Source organism: Asterias amurensis, chromosome 11, assembly GCF_032118995.1.
Source record: "Asterias amurensis chromosome 11, ASM3211899v1".
Taxonomy (NCBI): Eukaryota; Metazoa; Echinodermata; class Asteroidea; order Forcipulatida; family Asteriidae; genus Asterias; species Asterias amurensis.
The window spans coordinates 1,444,233-1,463,295 of record NC_092658.1 but is presented as its reverse complement, the minus strand read 5'-3'; the positions used below and the strand labels follow the sequence as shown (position 1 = coordinate 1,463,295).

The 19,063-nt window shown below is 38.3% G+C and overlaps 1 protein-coding gene across 1 annotated transcript in view; it reads left to right on the top strand.

Moving 5' to 3' along the window:
* Positions 1–19,063, top strand: part of LOC139944008 (clusterin-associated protein 1-like) — a 54,782-nt gene that overhangs the window by 18,599 nt on the left and 17,120 nt on the right. The gene's annotated exons all lie outside the window — the stretch shown is intronic.

Sequence of the window (19,063 nt, the reverse complement as noted above, 5' to 3'; positions counted from 1 at the left end):
AATGCCACAAGATGAAATTGAAGGACAGGGGAAACCTACACTCAAAGTATTTTCAACTTCAGAGATGCTTGCTGGACCTCTCAGCCTCAACTCTTAACTCTTATAAGTTGAACTAAAATCAGGTCATCGAATAGAACACAGTGCTCTGAAATTGTTTAGGTGCGTAGTTATTCTGTTTATGTCTGCCTACTGCCTAAGTAAACAGGAAAAGTAATTCCTTTTGCTGTTGAAGTTTAACTTAAGTGTAGGATCGTGAATTGTAAAATTGCCAGTACCATTGCCATCAAAACGAAAGCAAGCGACAGCTAGAAATACAAATTTGTTCATTGGAGAGCATTTTGGTTTGTCAGATTCAAGAAAAAATGCGTAAGGCAATTTCAAATTTCTGGCTCTTAAAATGCAAGGCCAAATTATGTGCTCTAGTGGTGATTCAATTACTGAATTGTTGGTTTGGATTTTTTTCCTCTGTATTCCATGGTTTTGTTTTGTCTGGTCGAACAAAGCAGAATTAATTAGAGGGGGATATTAACCAACGGACCTCTGGATAAGAAAAAAACATTAACTTGACGGTAGAAAAGTGCTACACTATCTTTATATTGCATTTCTAGTCTGTTTTCCAAAGCCTTACCAGAGTACTGATTAGAGAAAAAACAACGAGCGAAAAGTAAAAAAGTCTCGTTAGATTTTGTTTTACAGTAACTGAAGTGTAATGAATATTGCATGAGGAAATCTTGGCTTTGATTTTTTTTTTTTATTAAATCCTCTGATAACCGCAAGGTCGCAATCTCAGTGAATTGACTTTACATTCACTTTTCCAGATGAAAACTAATTGCTGAATTAAAATTCAAGTTCAAATGCTATAGAGATAACTGGATGATCACAAAATAACTTTGTGACTTTGTGTGGTTTCCAGAAAATGGAAAATTAATTGTGCACAGCTGCTAATAATACCAAACATACAGTTTAAGTCAACAACCAACACCTACAGTAAGCCCAAACCACTTGTTTTATAAATAAACCCAGTAAAACATCCTAAAAACAGTTTGTACATCTTTTGGTACTAAAAAAGCCAACAAACTTAGTACCATAGGGTAGCAATACCCTAACCATGACCGAAGTAGTTCATATGTGTTTAATTTTACTGTTATTATTATTATTATTATTATTATTATTATTATTATTATTATTATTATTATTATTATTATTATTATTATTGTTATTGTTATTGTTATTGTTTTTGTTATTGTTATTGTTATTGTTATTGTTATTGTTATTGTTATTGTTATTGTTATTGTTATTGTTATTGTTATTGTTATTGTTATTGTTATTGTTATTGTTATTGTTATTGTTATTGTTATTGTTCTTGTTCTTGTTCTTGTTCTTGTTCTTGTTCTTGTTCTTGTTCTTGTTCTTGTTCTTGTTCTTGTTCTTGTTCTTGTTCTTGTTCTTGTTCTTGTTCTTGTTCTTGTTCTTGTTCTTGTTCTTGTTCTTGTTCTTGTTCTTGTTCTTGTTCTTGTTCTTGTTCTTGTTCTTGTTCTTGTTCTTGTTCTTGTTCTTGTTCTTGTTCTTGTTCTTGTTCTTGTTCTTGTTCTTGTTCTTGTTCTTGTTCTTGTTCTTGTTCTTGTTCTTGTTCTTGTTCTTGTTCTTGTTGTTCTTGTTCTTGTTCTTGTTCTTGTTCTTGTTCTTGTTCAGTTTTATTTATACAGGGTAGCCCCATCAGTGTAAAAGTACTGTTCTCCCTGGGGTCATTTCACATGTAGAAAAAGCAAAACAGAACAAGAGATAAGAGCCCCTGCCTGTAAGAATGTACCAAATTAGGGGGGGGTGTGATTCATGGGTTCGCAGATCTTCTTCCAAAAAATTAGAGTGATACACCATCATACCAAACGAACAAATCCAAAATTTTAGTTTGCTGACGCTTTCGGTTTTGGAGTTACCAGTTATCAAAGTTTGGGCCAAAAAGCCCTCAAGAAACGAATAGTACATTCCCTGTAAACACAAAAACGTGCGCCAAGGTCATCCCAGAAAAAGTAAAACATTTTTTGAAACCTCCAGTTGGGCTTATAACAAAAGTAAAAAAAAAAATTTGGGATCTCGTTGGCGCGTCATGTTACGCGCACCTGAACCTTTGACGAACAGTGCCCTCGTGCCATTTTCAACGCCTCATAACTCAACGCGCCTATAGGATCCCATGAATTGAACAAGTTCAAATGAAAGAGCTTGCATCCCTAAAACAAATTTAAGTGCAAAGTGAGTGGGATCTCGTTGGCGCAGAGAGATAATAGAGGTCAAAGTTCAAATTTTACCAATATATTGCGTTTTCGCACCTCCGTAACTTCGCGCGCCAACAACAAAAATTTTTTTTTATGGCAACTGGGTATTGGAACAGTTTTCTTCTAATGATAAATGAAAAAAGAATCTTGGGATCTCTGCAACTTGCATGTCGAAAGATTTTTTGAAAATTTTCTAAAGTATTGTCATTCCACACATTTTGGCCTAAATTGGCACAACATTCACTTTTTTCATCACTGTAAGTATCTGTGCCAACAAGATCCCATCAATGTTTTCTTGTATTTGGTTAAGTTGAGTGTTCCTAAACAGATTTCAGTTGAAAAATAATTGGGATCATGTTGGCCCACCAATATAACAAAGGTCAAAGGTCATATGAAACTACACTACTGCCTATTTCGGGCGATTTTGCGTCGTCTAGAAATCCACGCGCCAATATGATCCCATTAAGTTGTCTGCGTTTTATGATTATATAGATTCTCAGCAACACATAAAAAGCAAAAACCAAATGGGATTTGAGTGGCGCTAACAAATATTACAGATCAAAAGTTCACAATACATGCCTATACACATTGTACTTATGCATTGCTGTGGCAACCGAAAGTGAGAAATATCCCCCAATTTCAAAATGTTGGCAAACCATGAAGGGGATAGGTCTCCAAAACGAATTTTGGTCAAGAGATACACTGGACTTGTTTTTACAAATGGTGTTAGTTTAATGTTGGTTGGTAACTGTTGCCAAGGTCAAAGGTTACAAAGAATATGGGTGTTTTTTATATTTTCTGTCAAGAGCCAACTTCGGAGCCTTTTCAAGATTTTATTTAACGAACAAGGGCTCTTTCTTTTATGTTGGGGAAAACCACTTATATTATCTAGGCACATGTGATTGTCCCAAATTAATTATAGAGCCCTTGTTCATTTGATAAAACGATGACATGGCTTTGAAGTTGGCTCTCCACAGAAAATATTGGTGTTTTGTAATACATTTTCTGTCAAGAACCAACTTCGAAGCCCTGTCAACATTTTATCAAATAAGGAAGGGCTCTTTAATTAATTTGGGACAACCATATGTGCCTAGATATTATAAGTGGCTGTCCCAAACTGAAATGATAGAGCCCTTGTTCTTTAAATAAAATCTTGAAAAGGCTCTGAAGTTGGCTCTTGACAGAAATATAAAAAACACCCATATTCTTTGTAACCTTTGACCTTGGCAACAGTTACCAACCAACATTAAACTAACACCATTTGTAAAAACAAGTCCAGTCTATATCTTGACCAAAATTCATTTTGAAGACCTATCCCCTTCATGGTTTGCCAACATTTTGAAATTGGGGGATATTTCTCACTTTCAGTTGCCACAGCAATGCATAAGTACAATGTGTATAGGCATGTATTGTGAACTTTTGATCTGTAATATTTGTTAGCACCACTCAAATCCCATTTGGTTTTTGCTTTTTATGTGTTGCTGAGAATCTATATAATCATAAAACACAGACAACTTAATGGGATCATATTGGCGCGTGGATTTCTAGACGACGCAAAATCGCCCGAAATAGGCAGTAGTGTAGTTTCATATGACCTTTGACCTTTGTTATATTGGTGGGCCAACATGATCCCAATTATTTTTCAATTGAAATCTGTTTAGGAACACTCAACTTAACCAAATACAAGAAAACATTGATGGGATCTTGTTGGCATAGATACTTACAGTGATGAAAAAAGTGAATGTTGTGCCAATTTAGGCCAAAATGTGTGGAATGACAATACTTTAGAAAATTTTCAAAAAATCTTTCGACATGCAAGTTGCAGAGATCCCAAGATTCTTTTTTCATTTGTCATTAGATGAAAACTGTTCCAATACCCAGTTGCCATAAAAACAATTTTTTGTTGTTGGCGTGCGAAGTTACGGAGGTGCGAAAACGCAATATATTGGTAAAATTTGAACTTTGACCTCTATTATCTCTCTGCGCCAACGAGATCCCACGCACTTTGCACTTAAATTTGTTTTAGGGATGCAAGCTCTTTCATTTGAACTTGTTTAATTCATGGGATCTTATAGGCGCGCTGAGTTATGAGGCGTTGAAAATGGCACGAGGGCACTGTTCGTCAAAGGTTCAGGTGCGCGTATAACATGACGCGCCAACGAGATCCCAATTTTTTTTTTTTACTTTTGTTATGAGCCCAACTGGAGGTTTCAAAAAATGTTTCACTTTTGTTGGGATGACCTTGGCGCACATTTTTGTGTTTACAGGGAATGTACTATTCGTTTCTCGAGGGCTTTTAGGCCCAAACTTTGATAACTGGTAACTCCAAAACCGAAAGCGTCAGCAAACTAAAATTTTGGATTTATTCGTTTGGTATGATGATGTATCACTCTAATTTTTTAGAAGAAGATCTGAGAACCCATGAATCACCACTTGGTACACTCTTACAGGCAGGGACTCATAAACAAATAAACTGTTTTAGTCATCATCCACTTCATTGAGAAGCATTTATTGCACGATCAATCAATTCTGTATGATTGGAAAAACACTCCAAGCAGAGGCTTAATCCCAGTTTAATTGAAATTATAATTTTTTTTTTCCTGGGGGGGGGGAACCCTGATATTCAGCTGAGATGTTTTTGTTTGTTTGTTAAGATGAACTTCCGTCTCGGCAAGCTCCAACTACGGTATATGAAGCTAAGCTGGCAACAACCAATCTCTCTCATACAACCGTTGGTCTTACATTGATAAGGAGTAGCACTAATCAAGAAATTGTGATTCAGCAACTAGACGACAACACTTATTCTAGTCATTGTGAAATCTGGGTTTCAACACACCTTGTTATTGCAAGTCCTGCAGCCTAACCACTAAACCGCAGCGGCAGATGACCACAATTATCAAACAATTTGTATAACTATAATAAAGGGGTCACATAGTGCACGTAAAAAAACAATAAGGTATTCAAGGTACTTTAACAAAGAGACACATTTTTTAAGACATGCATGTCATTATTATAATTTCTAAAGACAGGTTTTTGAAATTTGTGAAAAATGAGAGACGATTTATGTAGCACCTTTCAAAGGGTTTGCAAGCGCCTTCGACTTGTTTCTTTATGGCAAGGGCCACGTCCATGGTTTGAAATCGCTGTTTAAGACCTCCTCGCCACTCAATTATTCCCTTGTTCAAAACCACAGTGAAGGTTATAGAATGGTCAGATAGTTGAATTGAAAACTATATTACTTCAGAGGGAGCTGTTTCTCACAATGTTTATCACTATCAACCTCTCCCTATTACTCATTACCAAGTAAGTTTATGTATAGGATAATGCCCGAGGTGCGTGTCATTCGTACCCACGAATGGTGCGTTCACCGAGGGCATTATGCGACTTAACCCACACCTGTGACGTCATGCTATTGTTACAATCGCTCCATTATTTCGCACGAATGGCGCGATATTGTTTAATTTTTACGTCAATTGTTTTTATGTATTACGTAAGCTTGTTCACTCCAGTGAACACCACTGGTGGTGTGTGAACAATGGACAAAGACCAACATTTAGGAAATATGCTCGTTCCTTCGATAGTGGCATCATAGATCGGGAGCGAAAGTGGCAGCAGATAAGTGATTTTGTTTCTTGACTTTAAGTAAATTTATACAAGTTAGTGATAGAAACAGATTATCAGATGATGTTGTAGCCGACTTTCTTGGTCTACAAAAAACCCAAAAGGTGAAGATAAAAGAAGTGACCTACCCGCGTACAAGCCTGTAGTTTCAGATTTGTTTTTAATAAACAAATTTAAGCTACCTTTATGATCAACAATTTCAGTTGAATTCCTGTTATTGAAATTGAAAAAAGGATCTTTGCAATCTTAAATTTTAGGTACTTTACTCACTTACCATGTTTGTGTATGGTAAATTAAGCATTTTGAATTAATAAAAACAAAAAACAAAAATACTGGTTAAAATGAAATTGATTTATCTGACTTTAAGACCTGCTTAAATTACTGTTGTAGTTCTATAATTATTTTTTAACATCTCAGCTAAATAATAATTTAATAATGTAGCTGTTCACTTGTGGAAAGTGTTAACGATCATTTTGCAATACATGTGTAGCTCTATTAACCTGTGTTAAAAACCATTAAAAACAAAATAATATATGGTCCATGGCGTCATTGACTTCAACCCTAACTCTTTTATGCACAATGGGTGAATAGATGTAACCATCGCGCCATTCGTGCAAAATAATGGAGCGATTTAACAATAGCATGACGTCACAGGTGTGGGTTAAATGCTAATAATTTTTTTGAGTAATTACCAATAGTGTCCACTGCCTTTAAGCTGTGATTCATTATTGTGCTTGTGAGAAAATTGGATTCTAAACCGCCCCTCATTTGCCTCTCTTGTCATTTGCGTCTTAGATTATGCTTACCACGCATGAAACCACTACTAATCAAGGATCTAGTTGCACTGAGGAGTGACTTGCAATCATTTTGTCAGACATGACGTAGGTTTGAAATCGGAAACACAAAGAAAAAACTTAAAGAGTGCTCAATTGAGTTTTGTGTCAATTTATGGGGGTGTTCTTGATCAGATGCGTGATGTTTATCTCACACTTGGAGTTGATAAACATTTAAATGTATCTCACACACGTATAAATGCAATGTACTTTGTAAACTTGGAAATGTACATTTGTATATACACTGACAGATTTGTCTGATTACTGTGTGTAGAGAAACCGACAGCCCCATTCCCCATTCCTTCTCCCTCCTTGGATAAAAGTTTTTAGTGTCAGAATTTAAACTAAGTCATAAACCACTTGGAGAAACTGACCAGCCATCGATTTCACCAACTTCTTTCTAACAAAGATTAATCTGAGGACTTAGGACGAGTCCTAACCCTGCACTGTAGCATGCAGACCTTAAAGGAACACGTTGCCTTGGATCGGTCGAGTTGGTCTTTGAAAAGCGTTTGTAACCGTTTTTTATAAAATGCATATGGGTAGAAAGATGTTGTAAAAGTAGAATACAATGATCCACACAAACATGCCTCGAAATTGCGTGGTTTTCCTTTTATCTCGTCGACTAACACGTCGGCCATTTATGGGGGTCAAAATTTTGACTCCCATAAATGGCCGACCATGTTAGTTCGCACAGTAGAAGGAAAACCACGCAATTTCGAGGCAAACTTGTGTGGATCATTGTATTCTACTTTTAAAACATCTTTCCAACCATATGCATTTTATAAAAAACGGTTACAAACGCTTTTGTTTTGACCAACTCGTCCGATCCAAGGCAACGTGTTCCTTTAAGATTAATCCTAAGTTAGGACAAGTTACTCGAGATAGGATCAATCCTAGCGTTTCGTGAAATCGGCCACTTGTAAGTTTTAATTATGTTTGGGTTAAACAAAGAAAAACTGAGGAGAGCAGGATTTGAACCAATAACCTGGGTGGCATGGTTTGCTTGTCGGCATGTGGCTTACGTAGAGTTTGAAACAACGGTTCTTTTCAGAATCAACCCAACTCATTAGAGACATGGTGTTACCGCAAACTTTTCCATAAAGCTACAACCTGTTTCTGCTGTATAACCAGGGATCACATACAAACCTATATTGAATTCTTATGACATGATAGATGCCTTTTTGAAACAATTCAATCAAGACGACCAATGAACTGATTTATGAACTGATAATGTCAAGTATGTAAACTCGTTTACATACATTCCTTGTACACCAAAACACAACCTTGCGTAACCCTTCCAATCTCATAAATCAAGCATAAACAACAAAAAGATTTTTTTAAACAGTAATTTCAGATGTGAAACGTATAACGTGCCGCAAACAATTTATTTTATTTTAAAGACCTGCTTGAACGAAAATGTCAAGTCATGAACTTTGCTGAATTCCACTTAAAATGTTTTCGATGAATAAGAAAATTGAGTCATATGATTTTAAATAGGTTTCAATTGTGTAAAAAAACAATCATTTTGTATGCCCTTGTCCAGAGCTTTTCTGCGCGATTTGCGAAAAGCCCCGTTACGTAATCACTCTCAAAACGTCATAAGTAGATAAAGCCGCTTTGTTGCAGCGTGGATGTATAACAAAGCAAACTCCCACAAATGACGTCAGCGGCATTGTCCTTTGACGCCCGCTCTCAACGGCAGAAGTGTTTTTAGTTTTTCAAAAAACCTTTAGGTAGGGACCTGATTTTTTACTTGATAATTACTTTAAGTTCAGAAGTGTACACATATCAAAATTACATGTAAATGGTGAACAAGTGCATTATAAACAAGTAAAAATGCAATTTCTGTTGAAAACATTCTGCTCAGGTAGCTGTTTAAAATATTACTTCACACCTTCTAAATTCTTCTAAACGTATGCTTTCATTTCTACTATTCCCTGACGACTCCAACTTATTTGTGTCACATATTAACAACATGAATCACCTTGTGTACACACAGTAAACTGAATTCTGTTGCAAACTTGTCTGCATACAGACATCAAGGGTGTCTCCTTAGTGACGCCACTGAGCACGCAGATTAAAGACCCATTGCATATGACGTCACACTCTCAAAATACTGAAAGGCAGATCATTGGACAATTGCTGCTCTCTGTGCCTAAAAACGTGACCTCATCGTAGCTGTAGAGTTTTGCGTTATGCAAGGGGAGCTGTTGATGTCTTACACAATACAGAACTTGCCTCTGAACAACGGGCGTAACTTTTTGCATGTTGTATGCGATTTTGACACCAAAAATTACACCCAGGATAGGCACATGTGAGTACGTGATGCGTATTGCAAGGGGTCTGTAGGACCTACTCAAAAGTCAAAGCTATCATAGAAAATTGATGTCTAGCATTATATTATAGACCTTTATCTTGCTGTCTCCACCTTGGTCATGTTTCTTGTATCGAATAACAATAATGAATACTCATAATCATTTTGCAAATAGGAACCAGACTATTTTGTTCTTCCAGCCTCGGTTTGGTTACATTGATGCCAATGGGAAAAATTCAAGATGGCTGATAATAAAGGTCTGTTTCCTCTAGGTCTATTCGCTTCACAGGCGTTAAGGTTAAAATTCCTTGCTAACCCTTGCAATATGCGTAATGTAAGTGCGGAATTTCCAGCTTCCATAATGCATTAAAAAAAATGTTATGTTGGCGTAATGGGTCCCCAAAAATAGGGAAGGTAGGTAGGGATTTTTTTTTCCCTCTCCTCCCAGCAACGAAAATGACATGTTTTCTAATTGTTTATGCGATATGATAACAAAAGAAAACAAGGCTATACACACAACAAATAGTATATTTTTAAACTCTTGATGACATTTATTTAATTTTTATGTCTTTAATAGATTTTAATCATTAAATTTCTTCCTGGCGCGTTAATCTTGAGGTCGTTGGTTTGAATCCCACTCTAGTCAATTCTTTGTTCAACCCCCAAAATAAATTTCTTCCCTTGAAAAAATAAAAATATCCGGGGTCGGCTGTATTTTTAGGGTAGGTCGGGTTACGCCAACATAACAAATTTTTTGTTTATGCCTAAGCGCTGATTCTTTGCTTACGGTAAAAGCAGAGCCATGAAATTAGGTCCCAATTCATTCGTAATCACAATACCTACATGTGCTATCAACAGTCTGGGGTAACTGACTCTTCAGGCCAGGCAACATTTTGTAACATCATTCATTTTTTTTTCTCTTTTTTTTTGGGGGGGGGGGGGGTTAGGGAGAGTACGGGGCACCGTTACTCCTGCAATCACTTTCAATCAAGAAACCACAAGCGATTCAAGGTTGATTTATTTGCGGGAGCTTTCCAAACAAAAAAACGATGCTATGTGCTGTAGGATTGATTAATTCCTGGGATAGTTTTACTTTTAGTTTTGTGGTTTGAAGTTGTTTTTGTTAAAAGGCGGCAGCTGAACATGGGAGGGGGGTATGATTTATGATATTTATATAAATCTTGAATCAAAGTATTCTGTGTGCAGAAGAGTAACCGAAGAAACAAAAAATGTCCTCCATTTCGAAAACGTGCTTAGTCATCAAGCTGTCAGCTGGAGAGAATGAAGAATTCTGTATCTTAATTTGACAATTGGAAAGGGGTTTAATATGTTTGATTGCTTCACCATTAAGCGCTCTAGGGCTCAATTTATTAGCTGATTTTGTGCTTCTTGCGCAATTTCCATTTCATAACACTGCTAAGGAGGTGGGGGGTTCAGGGTTGTCATTGAAAGTGTTTGTACTCCTCAGCAATTGAACTTGACAATAAATCCTCATTTTCTGTAACCGGACTGACCACTTAAATTCATCTTCAACGTGATTGAAAAGTGACCCCTGGGCCTATTCTTCACGTAGGCCTTTTCCCAACCCTTGATTTAATAGAAACAAATCAGCGTGCGTCAGTCACCACGGACAAACTGTCTGAAAGTAAATGAAGGAGTAAAGAATTTGCAGACGAGAACGTGCATAGAGGCGTTTGTGTGCCGTCATTGACCAAACCTTGGTGTTTGATTAAATCATGGAGCAACTCAACCCCCCCCCCATCAATGGAAGAACATTGACTCCAAATGTAAACGTGGGATATTGCTCATCAGGATTGAGTCAATTAATGTCAAAAATGCCTGGAATAAATAAGGAAAGGGTTTTTGATACTAGAGACTTATGGCAAAAAAAAAAAATACCAGTTGATCGTCCCCTCCCTCATCCTTTTTTGAGGTCACATTCTGTTTTTTAACTCGTTTATATTGTAAATAAACCACTTGATATAAACCACTTGACTTATTGACCACATTTGGTGCCAAACATATTGAGATGGTCATTTCCCATTCTCCTGAAGACGAGCAGAGTTGACTGTTTGAAACATCAAGACCAAACCGGCTCTTTTCAGAGCCACCACTCCTTCTTACTCATGGTTGTACCTGCAAGTTTACTATTTATATTTATATTCATAGTGACTCTTAAGTGCATTTTTATCAAATCCTGAAATGAAATTATTCAAAGGCCTGTTTTTACCTTCTGTGGTAAACACTTTTCTAACTTCAGATAGGTTGAAACCCAGCACACCATATTGCACTCGCTGCATGAATGGAAATTCTTCCCATCTTTGTGAAAGTATTTGTCAATATTTGAACATGGTTAACTGTACTGCTGGGTAAAGTAGGGTCGTTTACCTTTTGTACTAGACTGAGACTATTCTTTGGTATAATCGAGTGTTTAAAGACATTGAACACTATTGGTAATTGTCAAAGACTTGTCTTCTCACTCTGTGTATCTCAACATATATGCACAAAATAACAAACCTGTAAAAAAATTGAACTCAATTGGTCGTCAAAGTTGCGAGATAATAATGGAAAAAAAACTCCCTTGTCACACAAAGTTGTGTGCATTCTAATGCTTGATTTCAGGACCTCAAAATCTTATTCTGAGGTCTCGAAATCAATTCGTGGAAAATTGCTTCTTTCTCGAAAACTGCGTTTCTTGAGAGGAAGCCGTTTCTCACAATGTTTTATGCAATCAGCAGCTCTCAATTGCTTGTTACTAAGTGAGGTTGTACGCTTGTAATAATTTTGAGTAATTACCAATAGTGTCTACTGCCTTTAATGTAAACATTTCATATACACGCACAGAGAGATAATGGACCATTAAGCGCTCTAGGGCTCAATTTATTAGCTGATTTTGTGCTTCTTGCGCAATTTCCATTTCATAACACTGCTAAGGAGGTGGGGGGTTCAGGGTTGTCATTGAAAGTGTTTGTACTCCTCAGCAATTGAACTTGACAATAAATCCTCATTTTCTGTAACCGGACTGACCACTTAAATTCATCTTCAACGTGATTGAAAAGTGACCCCTGGGCCTATTCTTCACGTAGGCCTTTTCCCAACCCTTGATTTAATAGAAACAAATCAGCGTGCGTCAGTCACCACGGACAAACTGTCTGAAAGTAAATGAAGGAGTAAAGAATTTGCAGACGAGAACGTGCATAGAGGCGTTTGTGTGCCGTCATTGACCAAACCTTGGTGTTTGATTAAATCATGGAGCAACTCAACCCCCCCCCCCCCATCAATGGAAGAACATTGACTCCAAATGTAAACGTGGGATATTGCTCATCAGGATTGAGTCAATTAATGTCAAAAATGCCTGGAATAAATAAGGAAAGGGTTTTTGATACTAGAGACTTATGGCAAAAAAAAAAAATACCAGTTGATCGTCCCCTCCCTCATCCTTTTTTGAGGTCACATTCTGTTTTTTAACTCGTTTATATTGTAAATAAACCACTTGATATAAACCACTTGACTTATTGACCACATTTGGTGCCAAACATATTGAGATGGTCATTTCCCATTCTCCTGAAGACGAGCAGAGTTGACTGTTTGAAACATCAAGACCAAACCGGCTCTTTTCAGAGCCACCACTCCTTCTTACTCATGGTTGTACCTGCAAGTTTACTATTTATATTTATATTCATAGTGACTCTTAAGTGCATTTTTATCAAATCCTGAAATGAAATTATTCAAAGGCCTGTTTTTACCTTCTGTGGTAAACACTTTTCTAACTTCAGATAGGTTGAAACCCAGCACACCATATTGCACTCGCTGCATGAATGGAAATTCTTCCCATCTTTGTGAAAGTATTTGTCAATATTTGAACATGGTTAACTGTACTGCTGGGTAAAGTAGGGTCGTTTACCTTTTGTACTAGACTGAGACTATTCTTTGGTATAATCGAGTGTTTAAAGACATTGAACACTATTGGTAATTGTCAAAGACTTGTCTTCTCACTCTGTGTATCTCAACATATATGCACAAAATAACAAACCTGTAAAAAAATTGAACTCAATTGGTCGTCAAAGTTGCGAGATAATAATGGAAAAAAAACTCCCTTGTCACACAAAGTTGTGTGCATTCTAATGCTTGATTTCAGGACCTCAAAATCTTATTCTGAGGTCTCGAAATCAATTCGTGGAAAATTGCTTCTTTCTCGAAAACTGCGTTTCTTGAGAGGAAGCCGTTTCTCACAATGTTTTATGCAATCAGCAGCTCTCAATTGCTTGTTACTAAGTGAGGTTGTACGCTTGTAATAATTTTGAGTAATTACCAATAGTGTCTACTGCCTTTAATGTAAACATTTCATATACACGCACAGAGAGATAATGGAAGGAGAGATCTGTGTAGAAGAAGAAATCTGTGCGACTTTTTTTCTCCTTAAAGCCATTGGACCCTTTCGGTAAACAGTGTTGTCCAAAGCCCACACTTTGTGTACCACAACTTCTATATCAAATAACAAACCTGTGAAAATTTAGGCTCAATCGGTCATCGGAGTCGGGAGAAAACAACGGAAAAACCCACCCTTGTTATCGCGCGTTTCGCCGTGTCATGACATGTGTTACAAATAAATCTGTAATTCTCGTTAACGAGAATTTATATTGTTTTGCTGTTTTCTCAAAAAGTAAAGCATTTCATGGAATAATATTTCAGGAGAAGTCTTTCACCATTGCCTTCTGTAAACCCTGTAAGTTATTTGTAAATCTGTGAACTTTTATTTTTTTTCTGAACCGAAAGGGTCCAATGGCTTTAACCCGAGGATGTTGATGCTTGTGACTGGTCATCGTTTTGTCAGTTTAACAAGGTTTTCCTATTTATGGAAGATTAAGTTCAATACATGTTATCTTCAAGCAACTTGAATCCTCGATTCTGATTGGTCGATCCATTATAGCGTATTGTGCCCGACTAATCTAGTTCACTTGACCCAAGCTCTGGTGTTGTCAGTAGCAGAGTGTGGGTTTGAATCCTGGTCATGACACTTGTGCTCTTGAGCAAGGCACTTAACCCTTCCGTCTCACCTGTCGTTGGCTGAGTGGTCTAGCTCACTTGACCCAAGCTCTGGTGTTGTCAGTAGCAGAGTGTGGGTTTGAATCCTGGTCATGACACTTGTGCTCTTGAGCAAGGCACTTAACCCTTCCGTCTCACCTGTCGTTGGCTGAGTGGTCTAGCTCACTTGACCCAAGCTCTGGTGTTGTCAGTAGCAGAGTGTGGGTTTGATCCAACTCATGCCTCTTGAGTCTTTGATCAAGGCACTTAACCCTTCCGTCTCACCTGTCGTTGGCTGAGTGGTCTAGTTCACCTGACCTAAGCCCTGGTGTTGGTCAGAAGCAGAGTGTGGGTTTGAATCCTGGTCATGACACTTGTGCTCTTGATCAAGACACTTAACCCTTCCGTCTCACCTGTCGTTGGCTGAGTGGTCTAGTTCACTTGACCCAAGCTCTGGTGTTGTCAGTAGCAGAGTGTGGGTTTGAATCCTGGTCATGATACTTGTGCTCTTGAGCAAGGCACTTAGCCCTAATTACTTCAAAAACAGTTGGAAAAGTAGTGCATTTTAATGCTCTACCAACCAGGCTCCTATTGTATGATACCCAAGCCTGCATCCTTACAGACTATGAAGGGGGTAACCCAATTTCAGCCCCAGGAGTAGGTGGCAACGTGCCCCTTGCAAGCCTGTATGCTTAATTTTTGAAAGGGCAAGGGCACCAAGGCATTTTCTCTTTGGTAAAGGGCACCCTATGAAGAAATTGTAAAGTTCAACTGGAGCATTTCAAGGGCACCAAGGCAATGACCAGGGGGCAATGGAGGCATGTGCCTTCACTCAGTGCCTCTGTGAATTATCAGGCCTAGGGCCTTTCAGAAACCTTGGCTTAGGCTTTGGCTCAGGCTTAGGCTCTGTGTGCTGTGTAGGCAGCTAGGCCTTTAACTTGCATTTTCAGCGCGTTTTGCACAGACATCAGCACGCAGAGCCTGAGCCGGAGCCCAAGCCGAGGTTTGAGAAAAGCCCCTGCTCTCCACCATCTCAAAGCCATCACAGATTTCTCGGAGATGACCATCTGGTCAGCAATTGCCACAGTCTCTAAAACCATTCAAGCGGTTATTTTCAGAAAGATAAATGGTACATTTATCTTTGATTACTATTTTTAGCAAAAGGTCATCTGAGAGATTGTTGGTACAGTCCCGGCTGCCCGATACAATATATTTATTATCTTTTCTTCCTGGTTGTATATACAAGATGTATGTATATCGTCAAGTTCTGTCATATCAACGGGCTATTCCTGGAAGAATAATGTTTACTTCCAAGCTCTACTTACACCCCCCTCCCCTCCTCTCCAGTCATCCTCCGCGTATACAGAACTTTTGGTTGTCACTTTGAATGATTCCTTCCGATCAGAATCTCTTGGCCCAAGATGATCTCGAGTTGAGCGACACATCCGTAACAGATGCAGGCCTGATACTTCACGGAGGCAACAAAAGTGATTGCCTTCATTCCCCCTGGTCATTAAAATGCTCCAGTAGAAATTTAAAATTTATTGCCTTCATTCCCCCTGGTCATTGAAATGCTCCAGTAGAAATTTAAAATTTCCTCATACGGTGCCCTTTACAAATGGTGCCTTTCCCCTTAAAAAAACACAGACTCACAGGTGTAGAAAATGATTGTTTTTAAGTCAGTGTCAATTCTCTTTAAACTGGTAATGTTCTTGAAAGCATTTTTCAGGCAGTAGCTGCTCTTCAGTTAGAATGCGTTTTTTTGTAGATGTTAAGTTTGTTTTCAGGGATATAGAACACTGTCAAAGTGACTGGTCTTTGAAAATTACCAAAGGTGTCCAGTGCCTTCAAGCGACAGAGACATGTATTTAAAAAAGAACTTCTGGTGAGCATGAAACTGGCAGACATCCTAAGTTCAATTTGATAGTTCTTAAATGTTTATAAAACAAACCCCCTCCCCCCTCTGCAGTAATGCCAGGAATTTTATCCATTACCCTCCAGACGAATTTGATCACTGTCATTGTCTATGCTATGCAGTGCACAAATAAACGGACTTAGTTAATAGGTTTTCTATGCCAGAAGCATTTATAAGCTTTTTTTCCTGTTCTTGTCAGTTATGACAGCATTGTTATTTTATCCATCCGCATGTGCGTGGGCGATGATGGATATTTGAATGTCACAACATCGCTGTGGGTTGTGTTTAGAAAAAGAAGCGGGGCTGTTTGCATTGTTTGCGCTTATTTCTTGAAAACATTTAGGATTGGGCAAATGCCTCGTAGCATATTTGATTGACTGTTAAGTCACTGTGCTGCCCCCAGTCTCGATGCACCATGTTTTACAGGGCAAGGGCACCAGGGCATTTTCTACTTGGTGGGGGGCTTCTCAGTGATGAGTGTGAGGAAATTGGAAACTTCTTTTGGGACATTGGACCAATTAATTTTTGACCCAAAAGCTTTTTTTCTTCTCAGAAACGATTTATGCCTAGTGTCTGTCTGTGACCAAAGATCAGTATGTCACACGAACTTGGATGGATGAATTTAAAGCCAGTATACACTTTCAGAACAGAAAAAAAATAAAAGTTCACAGATTTACAAACAACTTACAGGGTTTACAGAAGGTAATGGTGAAAGACTTCTCTTGAAATATTAGTCCCTGCAATGCTTTACTTTTTGAGAAAACATTAAAACAATTATCAACTCTTGATATCAAGAATTACGGATTTATTTTAAACACATGTCATGACACTGCAAAACATGTGGAAACAAGGGTGGTTGTTCCCATTATTTTCTTCCGGCTCCGGCGTCCGATTGAGCCTAAATTTTCACAGGTTTTTTTGTTTTATATTTAAGATTTAAGTTGTGATACACAAAAGTGTCCAATGGCTTTAAAACTCTTGTAAAAAATACTGAGCCAGTTTTTTTGCTGTTTTCTCAGCAAGTCGACACTTCATTCAGCTGAAACTTTCACATCTGACTTTTATTTTATCTCTCTATATAGATTTAGATCAGCCTCCTGTAGTTGGCAAAACCCAATTTATCACCTACTTTTAACTGATTGACCTATTTTGTTGGAATCATTCATGTGGAGGAAAAGCGTTAAAAGACATGAACAGCCTGCAGGACAACATAAAATGATAAAACAAGTAACACCGTTTCAGACAGGTGCGCCAGAGTCGCGACGAACCGAATAGATAAGGAGCAACTCTAGGTCGACCTAAATAACTTTTTGTTTCAGACAGGTGAACTTAACATAACATTTAGATTGACTTGGCTCATGACAAGTTTGACCTCTGCAACCAAGGCGCTCCAGAGTCGTTCCGAACGACAGTAACAATCAATCTTTCGATTTCTAGCACACACAGTTGCTCCTAACTGTTTCATACATCAAACTTTTCATGTACTTAATTCAGAATTTTTAAACAAATGTAACATACATAGGAAAGTCATCTCATGCAGCTAAGCAAAATTTTTGACGAGCAAAGAAAAAAAAAGAGAGAGGAGTAACAGGATGCTGTAATTGTTTTCACGCCACAGGCATCATAGATGTACTTTGTGGATGATGGAAACGAAACGTGATACATTGCGGAAGGTGTTTTCAGCGAGATATGGCCTTGAATAAACATAAAGTCAATCATCATTTATTAAGAGATGAGAAAAGCTTTGAGCTTAATTTCAATCAAATTAGCAAGTAATCATTCGCAAACACACAATATATTTTTGTTTACATCTTAGTATATGTGTTGCTGGGCAACTGAAAGACTGCAGTGGAGTATTGTAGCGTCGACCGGGGGTTGCAATGCACACAGTTTAGTAACACAAGAAAGGTACAATTAACTGGCTATTCTGTCATCGTTTCGGAGCTTTATTAACACTCAACAATTCACTGAAAGTACACGAGAGAGAAGGCCTAAGCCAGAGAGCGCCCTCTCTGGCAAGCTTATCCTCTGTTCCCTCCATGGACAATAAATCATCAACACTGATGAACAGTTCTGGAGACCGCCATAAAATATCTGGGCATAAAACTTGCCCCTTGTCCTCATGTCCCTCCATGGACAACAAACCATCCACACTGATGAATGGTTCCGGATTTGACAACCATAAAATCTCTGTAGATAAAACTTCCCCCTTGTCCTCCATTTCCTCGAAGAACAACAAGTCATCTACTGTTATAAATGATCGTCGGCTAGGGGAACCAGTCTGGCCTCCACCCCGGCACACATTGTCTCCTACCTGTGTAGAGTCCGGCGCTTCTCTACCCTGGCCTCCTGTGTTCAGCATCCCAGAATTCACGAATTTACTTTCTTGTCCGGTCCTCAAAACCATGTCAACGCTGCCTCCAATGTAGCGTCGACCGGGGGTTGCAATGCACACAGTTTAATGACACAAGAAAGGTACAATTAACTGGTTATTCTGTCATCAATTCGGAGCTTTAATAACACTCAACAATTCACTGAAATTACACGAGAGAGAAGGCCTAAGCCAGAGAGCGCCCTCTCTGGCGAGCAGACTCACAAATCGACCGGCTTGGGCCAAAAGCAGTGCTCCGAAGGGGAGTCGTACTGGCGCCCCCAACCAGTCGATCGGCACCGCCGCTACAGTATATTAGAGATTATTATAAATAAAAAGAAACCTGTAAAGATTGCTTTTTAAAAAGACACACTTAGTCCAAATCTTGTCAGCATTTTGATTAGAGTACCCAATAGATCAATCACCATATTTGATATTTTACATGTAAAAAGTGAGGCGTGTACTCGCTGCGCGTGGCTCTATTGCACTTGTCATGTGTAAAATACATCAAAGACGCGTATTGCAACCCCTCTATCAACTGTAAGTATTGTGTTTGGTGGCGCAACTGTGCACAAACTAATTTACTTTGTCCTTTCTCTATGGTACAGCACCCGAATTCATGTAAGTAGTGCGTGAACTTACACCATGGGGTAAAGTTTTGTGAAATCTGCTGCTGGTGTGTGTTGTGTTGATACATGCACTACATTA